General features: G+C 47.4%; 1 protein-coding gene across 1 annotated transcript in view; it reads left to right on the plus strand.

The window, feature by feature from the left end:
- Window positions 1–8337: 8337 nt before the first annotated feature.
- ATP8B1 (ATPase phospholipid transporting 8B1) overlaps window positions 8338–24905 on the plus strand; it is a 122889-nt gene continuing 106321 nt past the window's right edge. The window contains 1 exon segment of the mRNA XM_049111557.1: window positions 8338–8591. The gene's annotated coding sequence lies outside the window, so the exon portion shown is untranslated.

Genomic DNA, 24905 nt, shown 5'->3' on the forward strand with positions numbered 1-24905 from the left:
CTTAACCACTGAGACTTTTGGGTGCTCTGACTCTAAGGAATTCTAAAAAATTCTTTAAAAAGCCCTTCCAGACAGCCCAGGTGGCTTAACGGTTTGATGCCACCTTCAGCCCAGGGTATGGTCCTGGAGTCCCAGGATCGAGTCCCATGTTGGGCTCCCTGCATGGAGCCTGCTTTTCCCTCTGCCTGTACGTGTCTCTGCCTCTCTCTCTCTCTCTCTCTGTCTCTCATGAATAAATATATAAAGTCTTAAAAAAAATAAAAAAATAAACCCTCCTTCAACCTTGAATTCTATACTCAGTTAAACTATGAAAGTAATATAAAGACATTTCCAGAAGTGGAAATGTACAGGCCCCGTGGATTGCCTATCCCAGTTACTCGCCCATAACTCCATTCTTACTGATGGAGACCAGTTCCCACAATGAGTACTGATAATGCCATATACTCATTCTCTCAGTCTCCTACCAAGCTAGGATCATCCAGGTGGCCAGTTTCTGGCAAATGTAATTGGCTAGCTGTGGCAGCCACCTGTGACCTGAAAGAGGGACATAGCCACCACTGTGATGAGAGCAGAGCAGAAATATGAGAAATACCTGGGCTTTGATGGAATCACTGAGCCACTAATCACACTGTGAATCCTTCTTCTCCAGACACTTACAGATTTGATGATGATGATGATGATAAAACAACCCATCTGTATTCCAGAACACTAAAGCCATCCTAACTGACATAGTAAGCCTCAACACATTCCTCTCCAATGTTTCCTTTTTCAGATGTGCTCCACCAGAATTAGCAGGTCCAACAAAAAAGAAAACGTGAAGCAACAGGACGTCTTAGAAGGATGGTGAAGGGAAGTCCTGCAGAACAACAATCTATTTACACAGGAACAGGGGACCGAAGGCTCCAGCAGGGGATATCCCAAGGGGGAAGAATGTAAACTGATGAATTATGTGTTTGACAGTCCTGGGAGGAGCCTTGTGGTTATGTGAGCAATTTGGGCCCTGAATTAATGGTAGGAAAAAGATGAGGGGTAGTAAATGGGGGGTTGGGGAGGGGAGGCAATACTTAACCCAGGTCAAAACCAAAAACTTTATGAGAAAGGGAATGTAATCATAGAATACCATGTGGCTTAGATGCCAACAATATTTCCATAGTCATAATACTGTATCTACTGAACACAATTTAACTATAAATGGCAATCTACTTATGATGGGAGAGAGAGTGAGTGAGGGTGCTGGGAATAGGATGCATGACAGTTAACTCTTCTTCCCCTATAGCAGGAAGGCCATAGATGATGTCTAAGACAGAAAAACATCAGAAATGGCAATATAAGTATGTTACTGGTATTATGAAAGTAAATGCAAGAACCAACCAGAAGTTCTCTGGAGAACATCATTGAGCATGAGAAGTGGTGGGGCAGGGGGATTATTGTCTTTCATTAGCAACTTTGTAGTTGTTACTTGAGCTTTTAAACTATAGGTATTTATTACTTTGACCAAACTGAGTTAAATTCAAAAATTATACAGGAATATAGCAAAAAAAAAAAAATTTCAATTGTACAATGACATTTGTGAAAAAAAATAGTCTCCTCCACAGAGATGAGCATTGTCAACAATTTCCTGTGCATTCCTACAGGTTATCTATCTATCTATCATCTATCCATCCATCCATCCATCCATCCATCTACCTACCTATCACACACATATAAAACACACGTGTATTATTTATATGTTACACAAATGGAGATAACCTGTAAACATCACACGTATATTTTATTTATACACACGCACTCTTCTGTACTTTGCATTTTTATATAAAAATAAATCTGGGAGATGTTCCAAACAGCAGCACAAGTAGATGTCTCTAACTTAAAAAAAAAGAAAAGGCTGATTATTATCCCATTATATGGCTGCAACCACTATTAATGGACATTGAGCTCACCTCTGGACTCTTGCAGTGAAAAGCATGGTGCAATGAATATTTATGTACACTTACTTTTGTATAAATGCTCAAATACATCTCTAGGATAAATTCTGAGATGTGGATTCTTGGGGCACAAGTCACATATGTTTTGATATATGTTTCTGAATTTCCTCCCAAAAGAGTTGCACAGTGTACGTGTCCACCAACAGCCTATGAATGCCTGTTTCCTCAAAAACACCGTCCATGCAGGGCAAGTGCAGACTTTTTTTTGTCTGCCAGTGTCATCAGTGAAAAATTGTTTCTTACTGTTTTGTTTCTGCATTTAATTGGGAGGGACAACCATTCTTGCTGGCTGGCAGCTTAGGAAAAATAAAAAGGCAGTATTCATACACAGCATAGGCTGCTATAACTTTATGGGGGAATTTGAATACCGTTCTTTTTGTTGCTCCAGTGATGGCAACAAAGGCTTAATCATGTCCTAATTCTAATAAAACACAAGCTTGTCTTGTACTGGCAACACGCTGTTCCTAGAAGCAATTAAAGAAGGGCAAATCACAACCACTAAATAATAAGAATTAGAGAAAAGGAAGATATTTAAAAGATTCTTAAATAGTGGTGGGTTGTAGTTGGTCAGATATTTCTGGAAGCCAATCTGGTTAATACATAAATATTCAAGAATAGCAATGATTAGGGGGCACCTGGGTGGCTCAATCAGTTGAGCATCCAACTTCCGCTCAGGTTGTGATCCCAGGGTCCTGGGATAGAGCCCCATGTCAGGCTCCCTGCTCCACGGAGAGCCTGCATCTCTCTCTCCCTGTGCCCTCCCACTACCCATCGCCCGGGGTCCTGCTCTCTCTCACTAGCTCTATCTCAAATAAATAAATATATAAAATATTTTTTAAAAGTTAAAAAAAAAAAGAATAGCAATGATTAAATAAATTGTGAGCAGAAGAAAATACAACTGTTGAGAGTGATGACTATGCACACCATTCTACAAGAACTGATAGACACTTAGGTGCCAGAACAATGTTCTGAGAGACCAAGAAGAATAAGGACCCAGTGCCGGGTTTCAAAGGGCTCACTGTGCAGTGGGGAATGAGTACAGGTAAGTAGCTAAAATACAATGGATTATAGCTTCCATAGCTATGGGAACTACTGTCTGGGGGTGTCTGGGGCAAGGATTACCCCGAGAAAGTTACTTTGGAGCTGGAGACCAGGCAGATGAATCAGGAGTACAGAGGAAACATCAAGTGCTATTTTTTTTTTTTTTTTAAGATTGCATTTATTTATTTGAGACTGAAAAAGAGAGAGAGAGAGAGAGAGAGCCCAGAGGAGCAGGGAGGGAGGGAGGGAGGAGCAGAGGCAGAGGAAGAAACCGACTCCCCACTGAAGTATAAGCCGGGTGGGGGAGCTCAATCCTAGGACCCAGAGTTCATGACCAAAGTCAAAGGAGAGACTTAAGTGACTGAGCCACCCAGGCGCCCCCATCAAGTGCTATTTAGAATTCAGTGAACTGCAAGCAGCTTGGGATAGCTGGAGCTTAGTTTGCGAGAGATGAGGGATGAAGTTGGGAAGTGAACTGTTTTCATGACACAACGGTAAATTATGAAAACAGAACATAAGGCGATACACACAAACTTCTTTCAATCACACAAAAATATGGCTACATATACCAACAATGGTATTTTGGATAATTGTTGATTAATTATATGGATTAAGTTTAACTGGTGTTATCAGCTCAGTTCAACATAATGTTCATGACATTTTCATATATAACAGTAGGTAACTAACATCCCCTTGTAGAAAAAAAATAACTGCAGACTAACCCTATATATTTAGATAGTCATGAATATGAAAGAAAGAGACGTGAATTTTAATAAAGTGCTGAGAAATATTACCTCCCTGACATCTCTTGCCTGTTAAGCATGGGCAGTAACAAAATAACCGAGACACACTTAGTTACCTGTTTTTTGTTTTGTTTTGTTTTGTTTTAGTTCCCTGATGTTTAAGGTTTCTTTTGCAATCCAACTTTTCATTTAAAACGGTGGTCAGAAAAAAAGAAGTCAGTAAGTAGTAAAGGAGGTGGAATTCCAGCATATTAAATCAGAAGGAATTTGGAAAATTATCTTTGCAGAGACAACAGACTTTATCATTAATATCTGTTGTCTTAAATATCATTTAAAAGAAAGTGGGACACCCTATTTGAAGCTTCTAATTCCACTTATTGCAAAGACAGGCTCACCTACGAGGTACCTTCTTACCATGTTTAGAATTCTGGAGCTGGTCTAGAAAACGGCTGGGAAGAATTTGCCTTCCAACTGAGTTGATCCTGACTGCCAAGCACAGGTTACAATAGCACCTAGTGGGGCATAAATACCTTTCCGCTGGCATTAAATACTTAATTTCAGTGACCACTGAGCTTAGTAAAGCACTGAATACAGGCAGTATCACCTCCCTTTAAACATTTCTTTTGTTCTTTAGCTCCTAGCTTGTAGAAAAAGATTCTAGGAAATGAATTTTCAGTAAAATGAGCTAGATCTTTTGGCAACCTCTCCAGCCTTCCTACCCACATCATGAAAATGCACAGGAGTGTTGCCAAGAAATGGGGAAGAGAGAGAGAGAGAGAGAGAGAGAGAGAGGAGAGAGAGAGAGGAGAAAAAAAATCCCAAAAAGAAACAGGAAATTACAAAAGCTGAAAAGCATTGTTACCCTTATTTAGAAATGATGGTTTCTGTTAATTATTTTCCCCTGCATGGAATTATTTTCCCCTTGCAAGGTAAAGGGAATGGGAGTGGCTTCTAAATAAAACCAGAATGCTTATTTAATCCCATCAAGGTGCGCTGAGAAAGAAACGAAGAGGCTGGTGGGATCAGGGCTGCTGCCAGGACAAAGAAGTGACTCATGTAAGATACGTTTCAAAATCAATCTTTGTCGCATTCATTAAACACTTCCAGGGATTGACCTGGCAAGGCACCCTGAAATTTGGCATGGTTCTTTCAGAGAGGACAAAAGTCAGGACGTCCAGGTCATCTATTTCCTTTCTCAGCCATGGCAGCTGACATGATCTGAGAGTTGTCTTCTCAATGACAGGGAAGGTGACATGGGAGGGAAACTCAGTGGGACACGGTTTGAACATGCTTTGGTGGGTTCTAGGGGAGAGGACTGTTTTAATCTCTTAGCCCTGCTCTATTTTTATTATTTATTTTTAAATGTAAAGGTCAGTGAACTCTTATATATGTGTACACTCATATGACCATCACCCAGATCAAGACATAGGGCTTACTTTTTTTTTTTTTTTTTAAGATTTTATTTATTCATTCATGAGAGACACACAGAGGGAGGCAGAGACACAGGCAGAGGGAGAAGCAGGCTCCCTGCGGGGACTCCTGGATCACACCCTGAGTCAAAGGCAGATGCTCAACCACTGAGCCACCCAGGCATCCCAAGATATAGGATTTTCATAGCATCCTAGAAGTCTCCCTCAGCGGCCTCCTCCCAGCCAGTCCTGTTCTATTTTTTTTTTTTTTTTTCCAGAACATCTGTCACCTTCTAAGATACAATTTGCCTGATTGGTTCATTGATGTATCCAAGCAACTAGAACAGTGCCTACTATGTGCTATTGTTAAATGAATGAATCTTTAAAATAATGCCCATTATGTCCCCTTATCTCCACCTTTCCCCACTCTGTGTGACCTGTAGGAAAAACAAACTAGCTGGAAACCTTCAGTGTGTCCCCGGGGGAGTTAAATACAGCCACAGCGACGTTATTGATCAGATCTGAGTGTAGGCCGCACTGGAGGTGTCTTAGTGTGGTCTCTCTTGTATGCAAGGTTTTCCTGGACAGCTTGAGCCCTTGGCTGGTAGATCTGTAAGAAAGAACAGAATCTTTCCTTTAGTCTAGAGTCATCTCTTGATTCTTCAGCTTACTAGGGCCTTTCTCCTGGTAGGGCAGAGGTCTCCTCAGAGGCCTTCCTTCCTTCTGACTGTAGCACCTACCTCGGAGCACTTGGCTCATGTCTGCGTTTCTGTCTGCCAGTCAGTTGCAGATTCTGGCCACACTGCGCCCTGCCACGTCTCCGCTGCTGTCCCTGAAGGCTCCTTCTCCTTCTTCCTTTCAGTGGCAACTCCTTCGGGACATTACATTGCTTGACTAGCTTCCTAAGTGGTACCCTCATCTTCAGTCCTATCTTCTTTCAAACGAGTCCCATTACTTCCCCTAAAACACAACCTGGATCATGTCACCACTGTGATCAAGAGCTTTCAGTGCTTAGCAGGTGCTGTCAAAGGAAGCCCACACTCCCTAACCTGCCTTCAAAGGCTCCATTTCCCTCTCCAGCGTTCCGGATTACCACCGCCCTGCCAGCCACCTGGTGTTCCCCCTCGTTGCTCGCCGGGCCCCGTGTTTTCTGGCTTCTGTACCTTTGCTGTGGTGCTGGGTTCAGAAAATGGAAGGAAACGTTTGAGATCATCCAGTCCAGTCTCATTGTATAGATGGGCAAACTGAGGCCCAGAGAGACCAGCCCACCTAGTCAGAAGTCACGTGTGGCAGGACGCCTGGCTGGCTCAGCCATTGGAGAATGTGACTGTCCATCTCAGGGTGGTGAGTTCAAGCCTCACGTTGGGCTTAGAAATTACTTTAAAAGGGATTCCTGGGTGGCTCAGTGGTTTAGCGTGCCCTTAGCCCAGGGTGTGATCCTGGAGACCCGGGATTGAGTCCCACATCGACCTCCCTGCATGGAACCTGCTTCTCCCTCTGCCTGGGTCTCTACCTCTCTCTCTCTCTCTCTCTCTCTCTCTGTCTCTCATGAATAAATACATAAAATCTTTTTTAAAAATCTAAAAAAATACTTAAAAAATCAAGCTGGTCTAATGAAAAATGAAAAATTCAGCACAGTTTAGGGTTTAACAATATGGGTTGAATCTTACATATACCTAGAGATGAAACAGTGGCCTAGTCTTTGACTATCCTCTCCACCCAACTCTGAATCCTAAAAGGTTGGAACTTTGAGCCCCCTCGTTTTTTTGTTTTTAAAGATTTTATTTATTTATTCCTGAGAGACAGAGAGATGCAGAGACAGGCGGAGGGAGAAGCAGGCTCCTCCCGGGGCACCCAGTGGGGGGCTGGATCCCAGGACCCCCGGATCCCTACCCTCAACCACTGAGCCCCCCAGGCGCCCCTCTGAGCCCCATCCTAGGCGTGGCCCGCTCGGAGAAGCCTTCCTCGAGCCCCCAGGTGGGCGTCGGAACTCAGGCCAGTGACCCGGAACTCTCTGATCTGCAGGTAACTGGATATTCACCCACGAATTCTATCTCCCCTGCTACATTTTAAGCCGCCTCTTTGATTCCTCTTTGACTTTCTTCCGTTCTCCGCAGTGGCTCTTCCACGGCGGGTGAGCAATAGAGTCCGCGGAACGGGGGCTGCGGTGTAGACTCGCCCCGCAAGGCCGCTGCCGGGGCCTTCTCGCCCGCCGCTGCCCGCCCCGACCCCCACCCCGACCCCGGCCCGAGGCGCGGGCGTCCGTCCGCTCTCCGCCGGACCCTCGGGGCTCTGGCCTGGTCCCCCTCTGTGCACCGCCAGGCGCGGTAGGCGACCGCGCCCGGGACGTGCCTCGGCGTCGGGAGGGCACAGCTCCGCTTACGAGGGAGCCCGCCAGCTCCCCGACCCCGGGAGGCTGCAAAGCGGCAAAGCGGCAAAGCGGCAAAGCGGCGCGGGGCGGGCGGGGCGGGCCCGGGGAGGGGGCGCCCGAGGAGCTCGCGGCCACCCAGGCTGCCGGGGCCCGGCCAGGCGGGGCCGGGGGCGCGCTCGGGGCACGGCCGGGGCGGGGGGGCACCTGCCGGCGGCGGGGAGGCACTTGCTGGGGGGTGGGGGGGACACCTGCCGGGGGACGGGGGCACCTGCCGGGGGGGGGGGGCACCTGCCGGGGGCGCGCTCGGAGCACGGCCGGGGGCGGGGGGGGGGTAGTTGCTGGGGGGCGGGGGGCACCTGCCGGGGGGCGGGGGGCAGTGCGGGGGGTGCACCTGAGGAGCCCAGGGCGACCGAGGCTGCGGGGTCCCGGCCCGGCGGGGCCGGGGGGCGGGGGTCACTGCCGGGGGCGCGCTCGGGGCACGGCCGGGGGGCGGGGGGGGTCCCTGCCGGGGGCGCGCACGGAGGGCGCGGGTCCGGACCCGGCGTGGCGCGCCCGCCCGCCCGCCCCGGGGCTCCCCGCCCGCCCGGCCCCTCTCCGCCCCCGGGAGGGACCGAGGGAGGGCAGACGCCCGGCACCGCCCCCGCCCCGGCCCGGGCCCCGGCCGCGGCCGCCGAGAGCGACTGCAGGCGCCGCCCCGGAGCGGAGAAACCAGTTGGGCCGGTCGGGCGTGCGCAGGGCGAGGGCGCCGCGGAGGACGGGCGCCCGGGCGCAGGGCGCGGGGCGGGGGAGGGCGGGGAGCCCCTGGCGACGGGCGGGAGCCGGAGGAGTCGCCGCCGACTGGACACGCTGCCCGGCCCGGGGCCAGCCCCCGTGCGCCATGCAGCGCTAGCGCGGCCGCCGGGGCCGGGGCCGGGGCCGGGGCCGGGGCCGGGGCCGGGGCCGGGGCCGGGCGACGACGGCGGTGGCGGCGGCCAGGTGCGCAGCGAGCGCGCGGAGGGGCGCGCCCCCGACGGATGTCCCAGCCGGGGCCGGAGAGCGCCAGGTAAGGAGGCCCCCCGGCTGCCCCCCCCCCGCCCGGCCCGCGGTGCCCCCGAGCCGGCGGCCTCCCGGGATCCGGGATGCGGTGGCCGCAGCTGTCCGCGCCCTGCGGCTGCGGAGCCCGCCCCGGGGTGGGGGGGACCAGGCGGGGGCCCGGGACACCGGGCGCGTCGGGGCTGGCAGCGCGGTGCAGGAGGCCGGGAGGCTTCACCTGCCGGGAGCACACGGGGCTCGCAGGTGGCGTCTGGGTGGTTTGGGTTGGCCGCGCACCTGTCTGCGGTTCAGCTTTGGGGGGCGAGCCTGGCAGGACCTGCGGGTCCTCCCGGGGGCGGGCGGGATGCTCTGGCTTCCCCGCAGGGTCGGCCGCCCCTCTCGAAGTCCCTAACCCTGACCCTTAGGGAGCCGATGCCAAGGTGCCCGGAAAAGACCTTACTTAGCCCCTAATGCGCGCGGCGCACCTGCGGGCGGGGATGGAGGGCGCGATCGCTTCCGCCGCGCCTGCGGGAGGACCAGCTGCCCTCCCCGCGCCTTCGAGAGCTGCAGGCCCCGGGTGATGAGGAAGGGGGACACTGGCCCCCGGGATGGCAGGGACGTCCCCGCAGCTCCCGTGGCACTGCCCGGGGCCGTCTCCTTCCCTCCCCGGGGGATGCCCCGCGCTGTCACTGGGCTGGCGTGCGTGCAGCCTGGCGGCGCCGGGGGTGCAGAGGGCGGGGGGTGCTTCCCCCCACTTCCCCCACGTCTTCCCCAAGTGGAAGAAAAAGCGTCTAGTCGTCCGCCCAACTTCTCCGAGGGGGGTGCGCCCGGGCCCCGGAGCGTGGCCAATTGGCCGGTTGTGGGGGGGCGGGGGGGGGACGGGCGGTTAGAGGGGATGCGGGCCGCGAGGCAGGGGCCCTGCACCCCTACGGACCGCCCCCCCCCCCCCGGTCCTCCCGGCTTCGCTCCCTTCCCGGAGGCCGCCCGGCCTGCGCCCCAGAAAGGATTCTCCGCAGCTTCGCGGTGCGCGGGCCTGCAGCGGGGTCCGGCCTCTGCTCCCGGGAGCTCGGCCAGGGCACCGGGCACACAGTAGGGCACGCGCGAAGGACGCTGCCCTTAGGAAGCAGGACTGCACGTGTGTGATCTAATCTCCAGGGATAGTAAATACAAGAGCATCTAAAAAAAAAAAGGCACAGAAAATGGGAAGTCGTCTCGGGAGTACTTTTGTGTGAGATGTAAAATGCCTTTCCTTAATGCTGGGCCCGTTGGTGGAGGCTTTATTTGAACCTCCTATAAATACCTTTACGTGCAAAAGATAATTGATGCTTATTAGCTGATTGCTTTCTGGGGGAGAAGTCTGCCTGCAATTACTCTCTGAATTTTCTTAATGACTTTCATTATGTAGTGGAGGCTTCCTTGTTTTAATTTTAGGTAAGGAAACCTTAACCACTGTCTTCTTTTGCCGCTTGCTGGTGGCGGTGCTCTGGTAATTCTTGGTGGCTCTGGGCATCTGTTACGGGGGGTGACAGAGGTGCATAGGGCTTAATACTGGTGGTGAACAAAAATGCCATCTGTGTGACAGCAGCTCTGGCCGTTTTTAAGCTTTGCTTCTGGCTTTTTTATTTTAAAGAAGATGCTTGCCAGTGTGCACTTGTTCTCTTAGTGACAGAACGAGGAGGTGGGTTTTTTGGTTTGTTTGTTTTAGATTTTGTTTTTATTTTTTTTAAATAAATTTATTTTTTATTGGTGTTCAATTTATAGATTTTGTTTTTAAATGGAGACTTTACAATAAGATTTGGTGGGGTGCCTGGGTGGTTCAGTGGGCTAAGCATCCTGCTTCTGCTAGGGTCCTGGGATGGAGCAGGACATCCTTTGTGCTCAGCTGGGAGTCTGCTTGTCCCTCCCCCTTTGCTCCCCTTCCCCTGCTCACTCTCTCTCTCATCCATGCACGTGCATGCACTCTCTCAAGTAAATAAATAAATAAAATCTTTAAATAAATACAGTAATGAGTTGGTAAAGCAAGTGGCTTAACGAAAAAGTCTGCCAGTGAAGGCAAATTTAATGCTGGCTCCGTGTTTCACCTGGATTTTAGTCTCTAGGATCTTAGCCTTCATGGCACCAACCAGCTCCTGCTCTAAGAGGTTTCTCACCCTCCCTGCCTGCCTTTCTTTTTTTCTTTCCATCCTTCCTTTCTTTTCCTTCCTTCTGAAAGCAAAGAGTAGTGGAAAACAAGTGAACTTAGGTTCCCACAGGTTTCATTCAGTTCTTTTACTTATTTGAGATTGTATGTGCTTTTAAGTTATATTTACTTTCTTAAAATCGACTAACCTTAGATAAATTCCTAATTTTTTTTTTTTACGATTTTATTAATTTATTCATCAGAAACAGAGAGAGAGGGAGATAGAGACACAGACAGAGGGAGAAGCAGGCTCCATGCAGGGAGCCCGTGGAACTCGATCCCTGGTCTCCAGGATCAGGCCCTGGGCTGAGGGTGGGCGCTAAACCACTAGGCCACTGGGGCTGCCCAAATTCCTAAAATTTCTGAAGCTCAATTTCCTCAAATAAGGGTATTATCAACTTCCTTTAGTTGTTTCGAGAATTAAATGAGAGAACAGGTGACTGTCCCTTATCCACAGTATTGGTGTTCCAGGGTTCTTACTTTCTTCATTAAACTGATATTTTAAAAATAGTACAATGCCCAGGTGTTTGGTGTATCTTTAATATTTTATTGCCTTGCTGGTTTGAATTCCTTTTTAGTTTTTCATAGAGGACGTTCATGAAATCCAGATGATGCTTATAACTCTAGGGAGACTTGAATCTACTATTTACCTTTGCTCTTGTGAATGCAGAGGAACTTGCTTTTTAGTTACCAGAACAAGTTTTGTGGGGTCCATTCGTGTCACGTCTGTCTAAAGAAAGTGCCTTTAAAGTACCTTAAGCATATAATTTTATTTTTTATTTTATTTTTTTAAAAGATTTTATTTATTTATTTATTCATGAGACAGACAGAGAGAGAGGCAGAGACATAGGCAGAGGGAGAAGCAGGCTCCATGCAGGGAGCCCAACGCGGGACTCGATCCCGGGCCTGGGATCAGGCCCTGAGCCAGAGGCAGGCACACAACCGCTGAGCCACCCAGGCGTCCCAAGCACATAATTTTAGATTTGCTTCTGTATTTGTTCCTAGATTCCTCTCCTGAGAAGTTTTTTGGGGGGCAGGGGGAGTCTTGTGAGTTTTTAGGTGTTTGTTGGCACCAATTAGTTTAATTCTATTCATAATACCTGTAGGTGTTTTGTTACTTATTAAGATAAGTAAAAATTAATTTGCTGTCAGAGAGTTTTAATAACATAAAAAGAAGATAGCTTATCCTTTATTTTGTTAACCAAATTACTCCTGAAACCCCATTCCTGTGCCCAGCTAAAAAGAATGCCCAATCTAAGATCTTTTGAGGTCCTATGTTACCAAAGACCTGGCATGATGAAGAATCTAGAAAGCATGTATATATAGAAGTCTTGTTTCTTGTTCTTAGCAAACAGGAATTATTATCTGATCACTCAGAAATACATTAGTACTTTCCCTAATACTTTTTTTTTTTTTTAAGATTTTATTTATTTATCCATGAGAGACACAGAGAGAGAGAGGCAGAGACACAGGTAGAGGCAGAAGCAGGTTCCAGACAGGGAGCCCGATGCAGGACTCAATCCTGAGACCATGGGATCATGCCCTGGGCCAAAGGCAGGCGCTCAACCGCTGAGCCACCCAGGCATCCCTTCCCTAATACTTCTAAATGCATTGTGCTTTTAAATAAATTGTTTCCCAAACACACACAATAGGAAATATGTTCAGTAAATGGTGCCCTTGGCACCCGGAAGCAGCAGTAAAACAGACCCTGGTGACATGTGCTTTGGAGTCCTTTGAACTAGCATGGAATCCCGGTCTCACTGCTCTCTTAGCCCATATAACCTAGGGCAAGTTACTTAATCCTTCGGGCTTCAGTTTTGTTTTTTTTTTTCCCCTGTAAAATGGAATAATAATAGTTGTGTGATGAGTTTCAAATGAGAAAATGAGTCTAGCTGAATTTAGCTTGGTGCAGAGCTCAATAAGACATAATCATTAATATTACTATTGTGTCAGGGCGCCCAAGTGGCATAGTTGGTTAAGCCTTTGACTCTTGGTTTAACTCAGGTCCTGATCTCAAGGTGAATGAGACTGAGCCCTGCCTTGGGCTCCACACGCAGTGTGGAGTCTGCTTAAGACTCCTTCTCTCTCCCTCTGCTCGTTCCCCTGCCCTTGCTTGCATGTGCTTGCTCTCCAAAACAAAACACAAACAAAAAAAATTATTGTCATTGTTATCGTGCTCAGTAAATATTTATTGCTCATCCAGCAATTGCATTTCTCCTAGACTGTGTAGGAACCAGGAATCACTTTGCATGTTAGTATTTCTTTAGCAAACATAGGTGACTATTTGCACCAGGCACTGGCAAGGAAGAGTCCCCTAGGATAGGGGCGAGATTCTGAACCTCCACATCCAAGGCTTGACTTCTGGAGCATAAGTGTCTGGGGACAGCATGAAGTTCCGTGGTCCTTGGTGGCTTAGAGACATGCCACTCAGTCACAGTCACGAGGTCCTGGGTTCTCCTTCTGCACGGTGGAGGCTCTTGGGACATATACAGAAAGCACTTCTGTGCCTTCTTTACCACCGCCCCCCCCCCCCCCCCCCCCCCCCCCGCTGCACCTCCTGTCAGCCTCTGTCCATTAAAAAAAAAAAATTACTCTTCCGTGTTCAAAACTCAGGAGTTTCTGGAACTTGAGTCTTCCTGAAAGGATCTGTGCTCTCTGCCGGTGTCTCTCATTTGCAGCACCTAGTAAGCAGTGCTAATCAGAGACCCTTAGTACAATCTCATTAATTCATTTACAAAATGCCTGAGGATCTTCTCCAGGCACTGTCCTGGATTTCCTCCCTGCTTCACTGAAGTCTGTGAGTTTTGCAGAGGGCCTGAGTTGTGGGTGGTTTGTTTAATTCCTTCTTTGGTTAGAAAGGAGCCCTGGTGTTCTCTTCCCCTCTGCTCTCTGGATGTTGTCCTTTGCAAGGGGAGGCGGTTGCCTAAGACCCTGGAGGGTGGCCCAGCCCACTTCCAGCCCCCAAGCTCTGTGTTCCTTATCAGTCTCCAGACTAGTGAATTTGCATTTAAGAAGGGAGAGCTGTGCCCCAAAGTTGGCTGTCAGTGTGGGAAAAGGCACTGACTCCTGGGGTGGGGGTGCGGAGGTCACCCTTGGCCTGGGGCAGCCCTTCAGTGTCGGATGGCCACCTCCCATTTGTGAGACGGAGAATCCTGTCACTTCTGCATTGAGTACATGTGTGTCCTGACCTTTGGCTAGTAGCTTTGGTCTTTATTTACAGGGCTGTCGTTGATGGCTTTGCCTCTTTGCTGAGTGACTTTCGTTCCACCGGACTTGAGGTTTGGTTTAGAGCACACAGTATTTGAAATCAGTTTTCTGACCTTTACTCAAGTTGAGCTGGAAAAGCCTCATTGGAACTCCTTGAGCAGCAAGCGTTGTCCTCCCACGGTCTCCCACTGTCCATTCTTGCTGTTGGGGAAGCTCCCACAAGTTGGGTGCATCATGTATTTTATAAAGCACGGCCTGAGAGATTCTTACTGTGTCTTCTAGGGATGCACTGAACTACTGAGACCATCCCCAGACATATGGATATACGATCTGTGGATCCAGAAGAAATGTTTGCTGATTTCTATAAGAAAATAGATAACTGTCTTGGGTGGTTTAAATATTCACTTACATGGGAAGATGGGTCAGAGTTTATATATTTCATGCTGGAAACTATGGGCCTTACCGCCACATCAGGAGTCAATTTCCAGGCTTCTAGCAAATGTTATATAAAAAAAATCTGGGGGTGCCTGGGTGGCTCAGTTGGTTAGGCATCTGCCTCCGGCTCAGGTCCTGGGATCAGCCCTGCATCAGGCTCCCTGCCTCTCCCTCTCCTCCCCCTGCCACTCCTCCCGCTTTTGCGCACGCGTTCTCTGTCAAATAAATAAAATTAAAAAACAAATTCTGGAACCTTATAAAACAAAGGAGGTGTGTAGGGTTCATCAGACAGGAGAGGTTGTGAGGATTATGTGAAAATATGTAGTCTATTTTTGGTAACAGAACTTCATGATCTCACCTTAGTGCAGAAGTTTATTTCAAGGGAATTTTGTTTTAGTTGTGGCAAAATATTTATAAAATTTGCTAGTTTTAGGGCAGCTTGGGTAGCTCAGCGGTTTAGCGCCGTCTTCAGTTCAGGGCGTGATCCTGGAGACCCGGGATCCAGTCCCACATCAGGCTCCCTGCATGGAGCCTGCTTCTCCCTCTGCCTGTGTCTCTGCCTCCCTCTCTCTCTCTGTGTGTGTCTCTATGAATAAATAAATAAAATCTTTTTTAAAAATTTTGCTAGTTTTAGTTTTTATCTTTTAAGGTTTTTAAATTTTAAATTTAAAATATATACTATATATACTATATATTGGCAAATGTATATACTGGTGCTCATCACATCGCCTGCCCTCCTAAGTGCCCTTCACCAGTGACTCCATCCCCCACCCACCTCCCCTTTTGTGACCCTCTGTTTCCTTCCAGGTGTCAAGAGTCTTTCATGGTTTTTCTTCCTCTCTGATTTTTTCCCACTCAGTTTCCCCTCCTTCCCTTGTGGTCCTTTTCACTATTTCTTAGACTCCACGTATGAGTGATACCATATGATAATTGTCTTTCTCCGATTGACTTACTTCACTCAGGATAATACCCTCCAGTTCCATCCATGTTGAAGCAAATGGTGGGTATTCATCCTTCCTGACGGCTGAGTAATAATATTCCATTGTGTACATAGACCACATCTTCTTTATCCATCCATCTGTCAAAGGGCATTGAGGCTCCTTCCACAGTTTGGCTGTTGTGGACATTGCTGCTGTGAACATTGGGGTGCAGTTGTCCTGGTGTTTCACTCCATCTGTATCTTTGGGGTAGATTTGCCTTTTTTTTTTTTAAGATTTTATTGATTTATTTATTCATGAGAGAGACAGAGAGAGAGAGAGAGAGAGAGGCAGAGACACAGGCAGAGGGAGAAGCAGGCTCCATGCAGGGAGCCTGATGTGGGACTTGATCCTGGGTCTCTAGGATCAGGCCCTGAGCCGAAGGCAGATGCTGAACCGCTGAGCCACCCGGACTGCCCAGATTTGCCATTTTTAAATGTGAATTCAGTGGCATTAAGCATCTTCAGAGTATCAGGCAACAATCATCACTGTCCATTTCTGAATTTTTTCATCATCCCATTCTGATACATCGTACCTTATAAACAGTAGCTCCCCATTTCCTCTCCCCACAGCTAATAATCTCTATTCCACTTTGTCCCCATGAAAATAAGTTTGTCCTTTTGCAACTGGCTTATTTCACCCAGCACAATGTCCTCCTGGTTCATCCGTGTTTTAGCAGATACCAGAGTTCCCTTCCTTTTCAAGGCTGAATAATCACGGTGTATACACCACATCTTGTTTATCTGTTCATCCATTGACAGACCCTTGGGTTGGGTCCACCTTTGGCTATTGTGAATAATGTTGCTATGAACATAGGCAAATACGTATTTGTTCGTTCATAGGAGTTTTTGAGATCTTATTTGGTTTTGTGACATTTATCTTTCTATGAAAGTGACTAGGATGGGCAGGCCCGATTTCCTCCCAAACACCTCCTCCCATACCAGCTTGGAGATAATGTGCGGAACTGCAGGGAGGATGGTTGCATGGAGGGCGTGTGAAGGGCATGACACGCTTCTCCTTTTCACCTGCAGCTGCTCTCGTGAAGCTGGTCCATGGAGTGGCCGACACTCTGCCCTGTGCCAGCGCAGGCATAAAAATCTCAGGAGGCCTGGCTCTACATTCTGGAGGCCTCTGCAGACCACAGCTGTCTTCCAGGACGACATTCTGTAGTAGAGAAAAAAATCCTTCACTTTCCCCCAGAGTTGACTTGGATTAAAACGAATGGGGTTTTTTGGTGGAAGGAGTGGAAGAAGGTGAGAGAAACTGATATTTAAATGTTTGAAAAATTGAATACTTAATAGAGTACAGTTCGACCTTAGGAGTAGAATCCATGGTTTTCAAGATAAGCTTCAAGGCCAAAGGTCAGTTATAGACTGGGGATTGGCCCCACATAGCACCTAATGTGTCCTTTAGGATCACTTGGACCAACACTCTTTTTGAAGCCCAAGGACATTTACTCAGAATTTTCCCATGTTGCATCTTTGTAATAATAGCACAGCAAGAACAGAAGCTTTTCTTAGATGATTAGAATCAGTCTATTAGGTTAAAGGTATCTTAATCTATATTTTCTAAGGATCAACAGACTCTCAGTTTATGTTCAGACTGTGAAAAGGTAGCCAAAAAAAAAAAGGATTTTCATGTTTTGAAACCAGGTTTTCTTTTCTAAGTGGGAAAAAAAAAATTCTTCAGACTAAGCCCAAATACCACCATCCTTAGGTATATTCCCTCTTCCTGTCCTATGCTGGTCACAGTCACAAAAACGGTATTGGGGCTGCCATGGCTGATTTCTTTTTTTTTTTTTTAATATTTTATTTATTTATTCATGAGAGACAGAGAGAGAGAGAGAGAGGCAGAGGGAGAAGCAGGCTCCACGCAGGGAGCCCAACGTGGAACTTGAACCCGGGTCTCCAGGATCACGCCCTGGGCCAAAGGCAAGGGCCAAACCGCTGAGCCACCCAGGGATCCCCTACTATGGCTGATTTCTCCGAGCTTCAAAACTTTTTTTGGTCTAGCTCAACTTAAGATTTTTAGACTTTTTTAAAAATCAATCTTAGACTTCAACCCTTCCATAGAGAAACATGGTGAACATTCTCAAAAGTCAATTTGAGAATCTCAGACTGTGCGAATGGTGGATACATAGCAACTAATGTGTCCTTTAAGATCACTTGGACCAACACTGTTTTTGAAGCCGAAGGACATTTGCTCAGGCTTTGTCTCCTGCTTAACTCATGGTCTCCCTTCCTGAGTTCTCTGGCCAAAGACGTACACTCCTGGTTTCTCCTAGACAGCTTTCTGTCTCCTCGGGCATTCCACAGAGTGGACCCTCTTCCTTAGCCTCAGAGGCCTCATTTATCCATCCTGCCAGTTGCCCACCAGATATTAAGAGGCACATCCTGTGTGCCAGGCACTTGGCATCCGTCGGTGAATCCAGTAGACGAAGAGCCTGCCCTCCTGGAGCTCACCTTCTAGAGGAGGGAGAGAGAGAGAGAACATAGCTACTGACAGTGGTAAAGGGGTAAATGATATGGTATATCTGAAGATAAGCACTAGTGGTGATAAAAAGAGAAAGCTGAACAGAGTAGAGGGGTTTGGGGGAGGGGGTCTGGGGAACGGGATGCAGTTGTAGCATGGAGAAGGTGACATTTGAGCAAAGGCTTAGCAGGGAGAGGGGGAACCATGAGGATCTGGGAGCAGAGTGTCCTGGACAGAAGGGACCGATTTCTCTGCGCAGAGGCCCTAATGTCCAGGCACTTGACTCCTGATTTGTCTGATGAAGCCAGTGAACAGGTGGTTGGCTGTTCCTCAAACCTGTGAGTGCGAGGGGTATGGGAGGAGAAGCTGAGAGCAGCAGGAAGGGGAGCCCCCACCATGCAGGGCTTTCCTGGTGCGTGAGGACCTTGGCTTTGACGTTGCGCAGGGTTGGGGGGCGGTTGGCGCAGGATGTTGCTCACTGGAGTAGCGTGACCTGTGGGCTGGTTGCATTTTAAAAGGGTCATTGTGGTTGCTGTGCGGAGATGATGGAGGAGGTGGTCCCAGGCAGGGAGACCAGGTAGGAAGCTGACCCAGGTGAACTGTGGATGGAGGCTTGGACCTGAGCGAGCTGCGGGAGAAAGAGAAAGCTGTGGGTATACTTAACAGGTAGAGCCAACAGGACTTCCGGACAGACTGGCTATGGGGTGCTAGAGAAAGAGGAACCAAAGATAACTTTCTTGGCAGAGCCTGGGCTGCAGATGGAAATCTGAGTTTCAAAGTGCTGTAAACTCAGTGGGCTGTGTTCAGGTCACTCACAATAAGTTATAAAGAAGCTCTTCAGAAATATATGTATATTTATGTAAAGTTTTGGTCCAGAGAGCATTACCTTTGCTTATCCTCAGAGCATGTGTTCCTACTTTGGTGCAGGCAGAGGACTGGTGTTAGAAAAAGGAAATGGGGGAATCCCTGGGTGGCTCAGTGGTTCAACGCCTGCCTTTGGCCCAGGGCATGATTCTGGGGTCCCGGGATTGAGTCCTGCATCAGGCTCCCTGTATGGAGCCTGCTTCTCCCTCTGACTGTGTCTCTGCCTCTCTCTCTATGTCTATCATGAATAAATAAATAAAATCTTAAAAAAAAAGAAAAAGGAAATGATTTGCACAAAGCAGAGGCCTTTACTGGAAGGAGATGGTCTGTAATCCACAGGATTTGTGGGGTCAGGGAGCCTCTGCTGTGAGGGAAGTCTGTGCCTCCAGGGCTGCTGTCAAAGCTGCTGCCCCCCTTGCTGTGTGTTGATGACTTGGGAAGGCAAGCTCTTCCCAACCCTCCAATGCAGGTAGCTGCCTCCATCTCCATCTATATGTTGTCTTTTTTTTTTTTTTTTTTTTTTTTTAGAGAGAGAGTGAGAGCAAGTGTGGGGTGGTGAGGGGCAGAGAGAACCTCAAGCAGACTCCCCACTCAGTGTGGAGCCCAAGGCGGGGTTCCATCTTACTCCCTGGGGATCATGACCTGAGCAGAAACAAGAGTTAGAGGCTTAACCAACTGAGCCACCCAGGTGCCCCCACCCCTCACCACGTTGTCTTTCTTTTAAATGGCTTTATGGAGATATAAATCACATATCATATTATTCATCTTTTTAAAGGGTTCAGTCCAGTGGTGTTTAGGATGTTTACAGAGTTGTGCAACCATCGCCATAGTCTAATTTAGAACCTTTTCATTATGTAAAAAAAAGAGATCCTGTACCTGTTAGCAGCCCCCATGTTCTCTCCTCCCCTCAGCTCCTGGCAACCTCCAGTCTGTTTTCCAACTCTGGATTCAATGTATTTACCTATCTGGACGTTTTGCATAAATGGAATCATATAACATCTGTTCTTTCGTGATTGATTCCTTTTGCTTAGCAGAATATTTTCTTTTTTTAAGGATTTAAAAAAAAATCTATTCAAGAGCATGAGAGAGCACACAGGGATAGGAACAGAGTGGGAGAGGGACAAGCAGACTCCACACTAAGCATGGAGCCTGACTTGGGGTTTGAGCTCATGACTCTGAGATCATGACCTGAGCCCAAACCAAGAGTCAGACATTTAATGGACTGAGCCACCCAGGCGCCCCTGAGCAAAATGTTTTCATAATGCTTTACCTAGCATATCAACCACATTGTAACGTGTATCAGTATTTAATTCCTTTTCCTTTGCTGAACACACAAGCTACTTTTGTACATGATGCATTCTTGAAGAAAAACACAGGAAATGGAAATGTTAGTCACAAACAGATTGACTCTCGTGTTACAAGGGAATTGTTTGTGTCCAGACAGCTAAGTGTGTGTGTGTGTGCGTGTGCACACACATGTGCATGCATTAGTTTGCTCTCTTTCACAGTTGAATACAAACCATTTGGAACCTGTGAATGCACCTAAAGACCAGTGGCTTTCTGGTGTCCTAATGGTTTTCTTTCATTCAATGATTCAACAATTACTTATCAGATCCTCACTATGTTCCAGGGCCTGTGCCAGGAAACGGTGGTTAATAGAAGGATGAAAAAGGCATACATGGTCCTCCTCTGTGTGGAGCTTATAAGGGTCGATGGGGCGTGGGATGGCAGGAGTAGATATTAAGTAAAATATTGGACAAAAGAGATATGAAACAAACTGATACCAGAATTATAATCTACAATAAGCACTTAAAGGAAAATAAGACACTATTAAGAAAATAATGAGATCTGGGGTGCCTGGGTGGCTTAGGGTTAAGCAACTGCCTTCGGCGCAGGTCATGGTCCTGGGGTCCTGGGATCAAGCCCCACATCAGGCTCTGGTGTCTGCTTTTTCTGTCTACCCCTTCCTCCTGCTTGTGATCATGCTCTCTCTTCTCCCTCTCAAATAAATAAATAACATCTTAAAAAAAAAAATGAGATCCTACTTGAAAAAGCCCCTGAGGAACCCAGATGGCTGTCGATGGCTGAATGGATAAACAAAATGTGGTGTATCCTTACAGTGGAATGTTATTCAGTCTTAAAAAAATAAAATAAAATCTCACACACGCTGTAATATGAGTGAAACCCTGATGTTTAAAGAGTCACAGTCCCAATGGACACCTCCAATATCTATAGACCCAAACCTGGACAATACATATTCCAGAACATACTCCAGATTTTGAGGAGTTCTTCCGTTTCTCTTGGAATGTACTCTTGCTATATGCGGCCTGTACTAACCACAGTTTGGCACCATGTTTGAATGTATGGCTATAGTGGACCCTGTCCTTAATGACACCTTTGAAGGTCAATTTCTTTTACTTTTATTTTTTTTTAAGATTTTATTTGTTTATTCATGAGAGACACAGAGAGAGGCAGAGACAGACACAGGCAGAGGGAGAAGCAGGCTCCCTGAAGGGAGCCAGATGTGGGACTCGATCCTGGGTCCCCAGGATCACGCCCTGAGCCAAAGGCAGATGCTCAACCACTGAGCCACCCAGGCGTCCCCATTACTTTCACTTTTAATGCTGACTTTACAGAGCTATGGCCATGTTAGAAATAGTGTTGCCCTTCAGATATTGACTATTTAGTGGGGGAATCCTACAAAAACAGATCTAAAGTACAAGGAAGTGATGGTTTTCACACAAGGTAAGAAATAAGACACCTGCCTTTCTGATGGCAGGTACGTGCAGCAGGTCCTGTTTTTCTGTTTTCCGTATTCACTTTTATGAAGAATTTTTTTATGTCTATGCAATAAATACTATAGATCCCTTTAGAATATTTTTCAAATTAGAAATGAGGCCCTTTTTATTTTAAATGTTTTTCCTTATATTTTGAGAAAATTTAAATCAATGGAAAAAAATAATACCAACCTTCATGTACCTAACCACTGAAGTTTGACAAAATTTGAAGAGGTTTTAAATGAAAGGAATATTTTTTTTTAAAGTTAAAAATTGGTAAAGCCGTACAATCAATAAGGCATTAAACCAGTTTTGAAAAAGAGGCTCCCAGGGTAGCCCCCGTGGCCCAGCGGTTTAGTGCCGGCTTCAGCCCAGGGTGTGATCCAGGAGACCCCAGATCGAGTCCCACGTCCGGCTCCCTGCATGGAGCCTGCTTCTCCCTCTGCCTGTGTCTCTGCCCCCCCTGCCCCGTGTGTGTGTGTGTGTGTGTGTGTGTGTCATGAATGAATAAATAAAATTTAAAAAAAGAAAAAGAAGCTCCTAGCAGGACCCAGCCAGAATAACAAAAGGAAATCTATGGTGTGTCCCCTGCTACCCAGCATCAGTGCTCTGGTGGGACTTTATGCTTACTTTTTATCAGATAAAGTTGTATTTTATATATCGTTTCCTTGGCATGTGTCATAAGGAAATCAGTAAGCATAATATGGCTTTAATTGTACTTGTCAGAGGACTAGGAGCATCAGTGTTGGTGACCGCTGCAAGAACAAAGGTCCATCTGATCATCAAGTAAAATTTTGTTTGCTGCAGTGTCTTAGGAGTGGTACAATGATTCTTAGAGTGCTCTTACAATTTATTAATGTCACAAAGTTCATGGTCTTCCAATTTTTACGTTAGAAAACGTCAAATCTTTCAAAACAATGTATTTTTTAAAGATTCTATTTATTTGAGAGAGCAAGAGTGAGAGCAAACAGGGGGAGGGAGAGGGAAAATGAGCAAAATTCCCAGCTCTTCCTATTTATGGTACGTTTACTGGATCCTTCCCTCCCCGACCTCTGCCCACATTGACCTCCACTTAATAAGTGACCCTGAGATTTCTATTTTATTTCTTTGCTTGTTTCCTGGACGGGTGCCCGTCCGATCTTTAGACCGACTCTGAGCAGCCTACATTTGCCCATTTCCTTAGTAGTGAAATTAAAATGGCAGAGTGATTAGTACTTTGTGATCTGGCGTTGGGATAGATTCTTTTTTTTTAAAGATTTTCTTTTTTAGGGGCGCCTGGGTGGCTCAGTCAGTGAAATGTCTGCCTTCAGCTCAGGTCATGTGGGGTCCTGGGATCCAGCCCCCCATCAGGCTCCCTGCTCAACGGAAAGCCTGCTTCTCCCTCCCCACCCTGCTCGTGCTTTCTTTTTTTTTTTTTTTTTTTCTGCTCGTGCTTCTCTCTCTCTCTCTCTCTCAAATAAATACATAAAATCTTTTTTTAAAAATGATTTTTATTTTATTTTATTTTTCTTAAAGATGTTATTTATTCCTTCATAAGAGACACAAAGAGAGAGAGAGGCAGAGACACAGGCAGAAGGAGAAGCAGGCTCCATGCAGGGAGGCTGATGTGGGACTCGATCCTGGGTCTTCAGGATCAGGCCCTGGGCCGAAGGCGGCGCTAAACTGCTGAGCCACCCATGGTCCCCTAAAAAAAGATTTTAAAAAAAGTAATCTCTACACCTAGTGTGAGACTTGAACTTGCAACCCCGAGATCAAGAGTCACATGCTCCACCGATTGAGGCAACCAGGTGCCGCTGTGACAGATTCTTATAAAGTCCAGGCTATTGTTTAAGGAGGAAAGCACTTAATGCAAAGAGAAAGGCTGACAATGATGTATTTGATTATTAAAATACTTTCAGTAGGAAAGGAATGTTTTCATTCCTGAGATTAATGGTGCAGTCGCTTCTACTAATGTTACCTGATTTGAAATGTCATTTCCCTCTTAGCTGGAATTCTTTTTTTTTTTTTTCTTAAGATTTTATTTATTTATTCATGAGAGAGAGAGAGAGAGAGAGAGCGGGGCAGAGAAACAGGCAGAGGGAGAAGCAGGTTCCCTGCAGGGAGCCCGATGCGGGCCTCGATCCTGGGACTCCAGGGTCCTACCCTGGGCCTGAGGCAGGCACTAAACCACTGGGCCACCCGGGCTGCCCTTAGCTGAAATTCTAATGGGACCGAGCACAAGCCTCTGTCTCAGTGTCCCCGCATGTACCGTGTTCTTTGCCCGTGACTCCCTTCCCCCCTTACCTGCCGAGCAGGTGCTACTTCCTCCTGGAAGACTTCGGATCCTCCACCTCCCAGGTCAAAGTGAAGGCCCCCCCGTTTGTTCTGGTCCGTTGCTGTACATTCCTGACCCCGAACTCGCCACCTCACAGAGATGGCAGCTAGCTTTGATTTCCTGTGCCATCTCCGCTTGATTTAGTGGTGGTTACCTAGACACTGCTTTTCAAAGAACCGTCCGAGAGCAGCAGCAGCAGCAGTAGCAGCCACAGCCTTACTGAATTGGAAACTCGGGAGGTCGGGCCCAGCCATCGTGTCTGAACAGAACTTTCAGGTGATTCTGACGCTGGCTCTAGGTTGAGCACTGTTGACCTAGAAGTTTCTGGTGAGTAGAATTCTGAAGTCACGTCCGGGCAGGGCAGGGCAGGGCAGGCCACGATAGGATTCCCTAGTGACCTGCCTCACCTTGAGCAGGTGAGAGGCAGGACAGGTGTGGGCCCGAGGTGGTGCCATCCTTAAGGGTGTTGTAATCACGGGTCTATGTGTCTCTTCGCTCGGCTGTCACCTCCATGAGAAGACACCTGCTCCCAGATGTGACCCAGCCCCCAGCACAGTGTTTACCGTGTAGTAGCTGTTCTACAAGGATGTGTGAAAAGGGAGAGTCTCAGACATACGCCTTTTTCCACACTTAGAGGCACGAGAATTAGCTGCCATCGTTGGAAGATGTTCTCTGAGAGCAAATGTTGAAGCTGGTTGTTTTTGTAGTGATCTAGGGTCAGAAGAACCACCGGCGGCCTGATCAAGTGAACATTATGGCTTCAGTGCTTTGGTAAGATGCCAGGAGAGAATAACCATGTCCTTGGATCGTATTACTTATTAAAACAGTCACAAACAAAAGTTGGTATTTAAGATGCTTAGCACCGAATTCTGGTACATATTGCCATCCTTTGCAAATGCCACAAAATACCAGGAGTTATTTTTAGTTAGCTCCCACTTGGGGAAAAGTGGGCTCTTATGACATCTTGATTTGGAGAAGAGATCTTTTTACTAATGATACTTGGAAGCTTCTAGACCATTCCATAACTCGGAGCTATCATGTACTTGCATACGAAGGAAAAACAGCTAACACCAATATCCACTCACTGCTGGGGGTTCTATCTTTATCATCAAAAGACAAA

This window comes from Canis lupus, chromosome 1 (genome assembly GCF_003254725.2).
Source record: "Canis lupus dingo isolate Sandy chromosome 1, ASM325472v2, whole genome shotgun sequence".
NCBI lineage: Eukaryota > Metazoa > Chordata > Mammalia > Carnivora > Canidae > Canis > Canis lupus.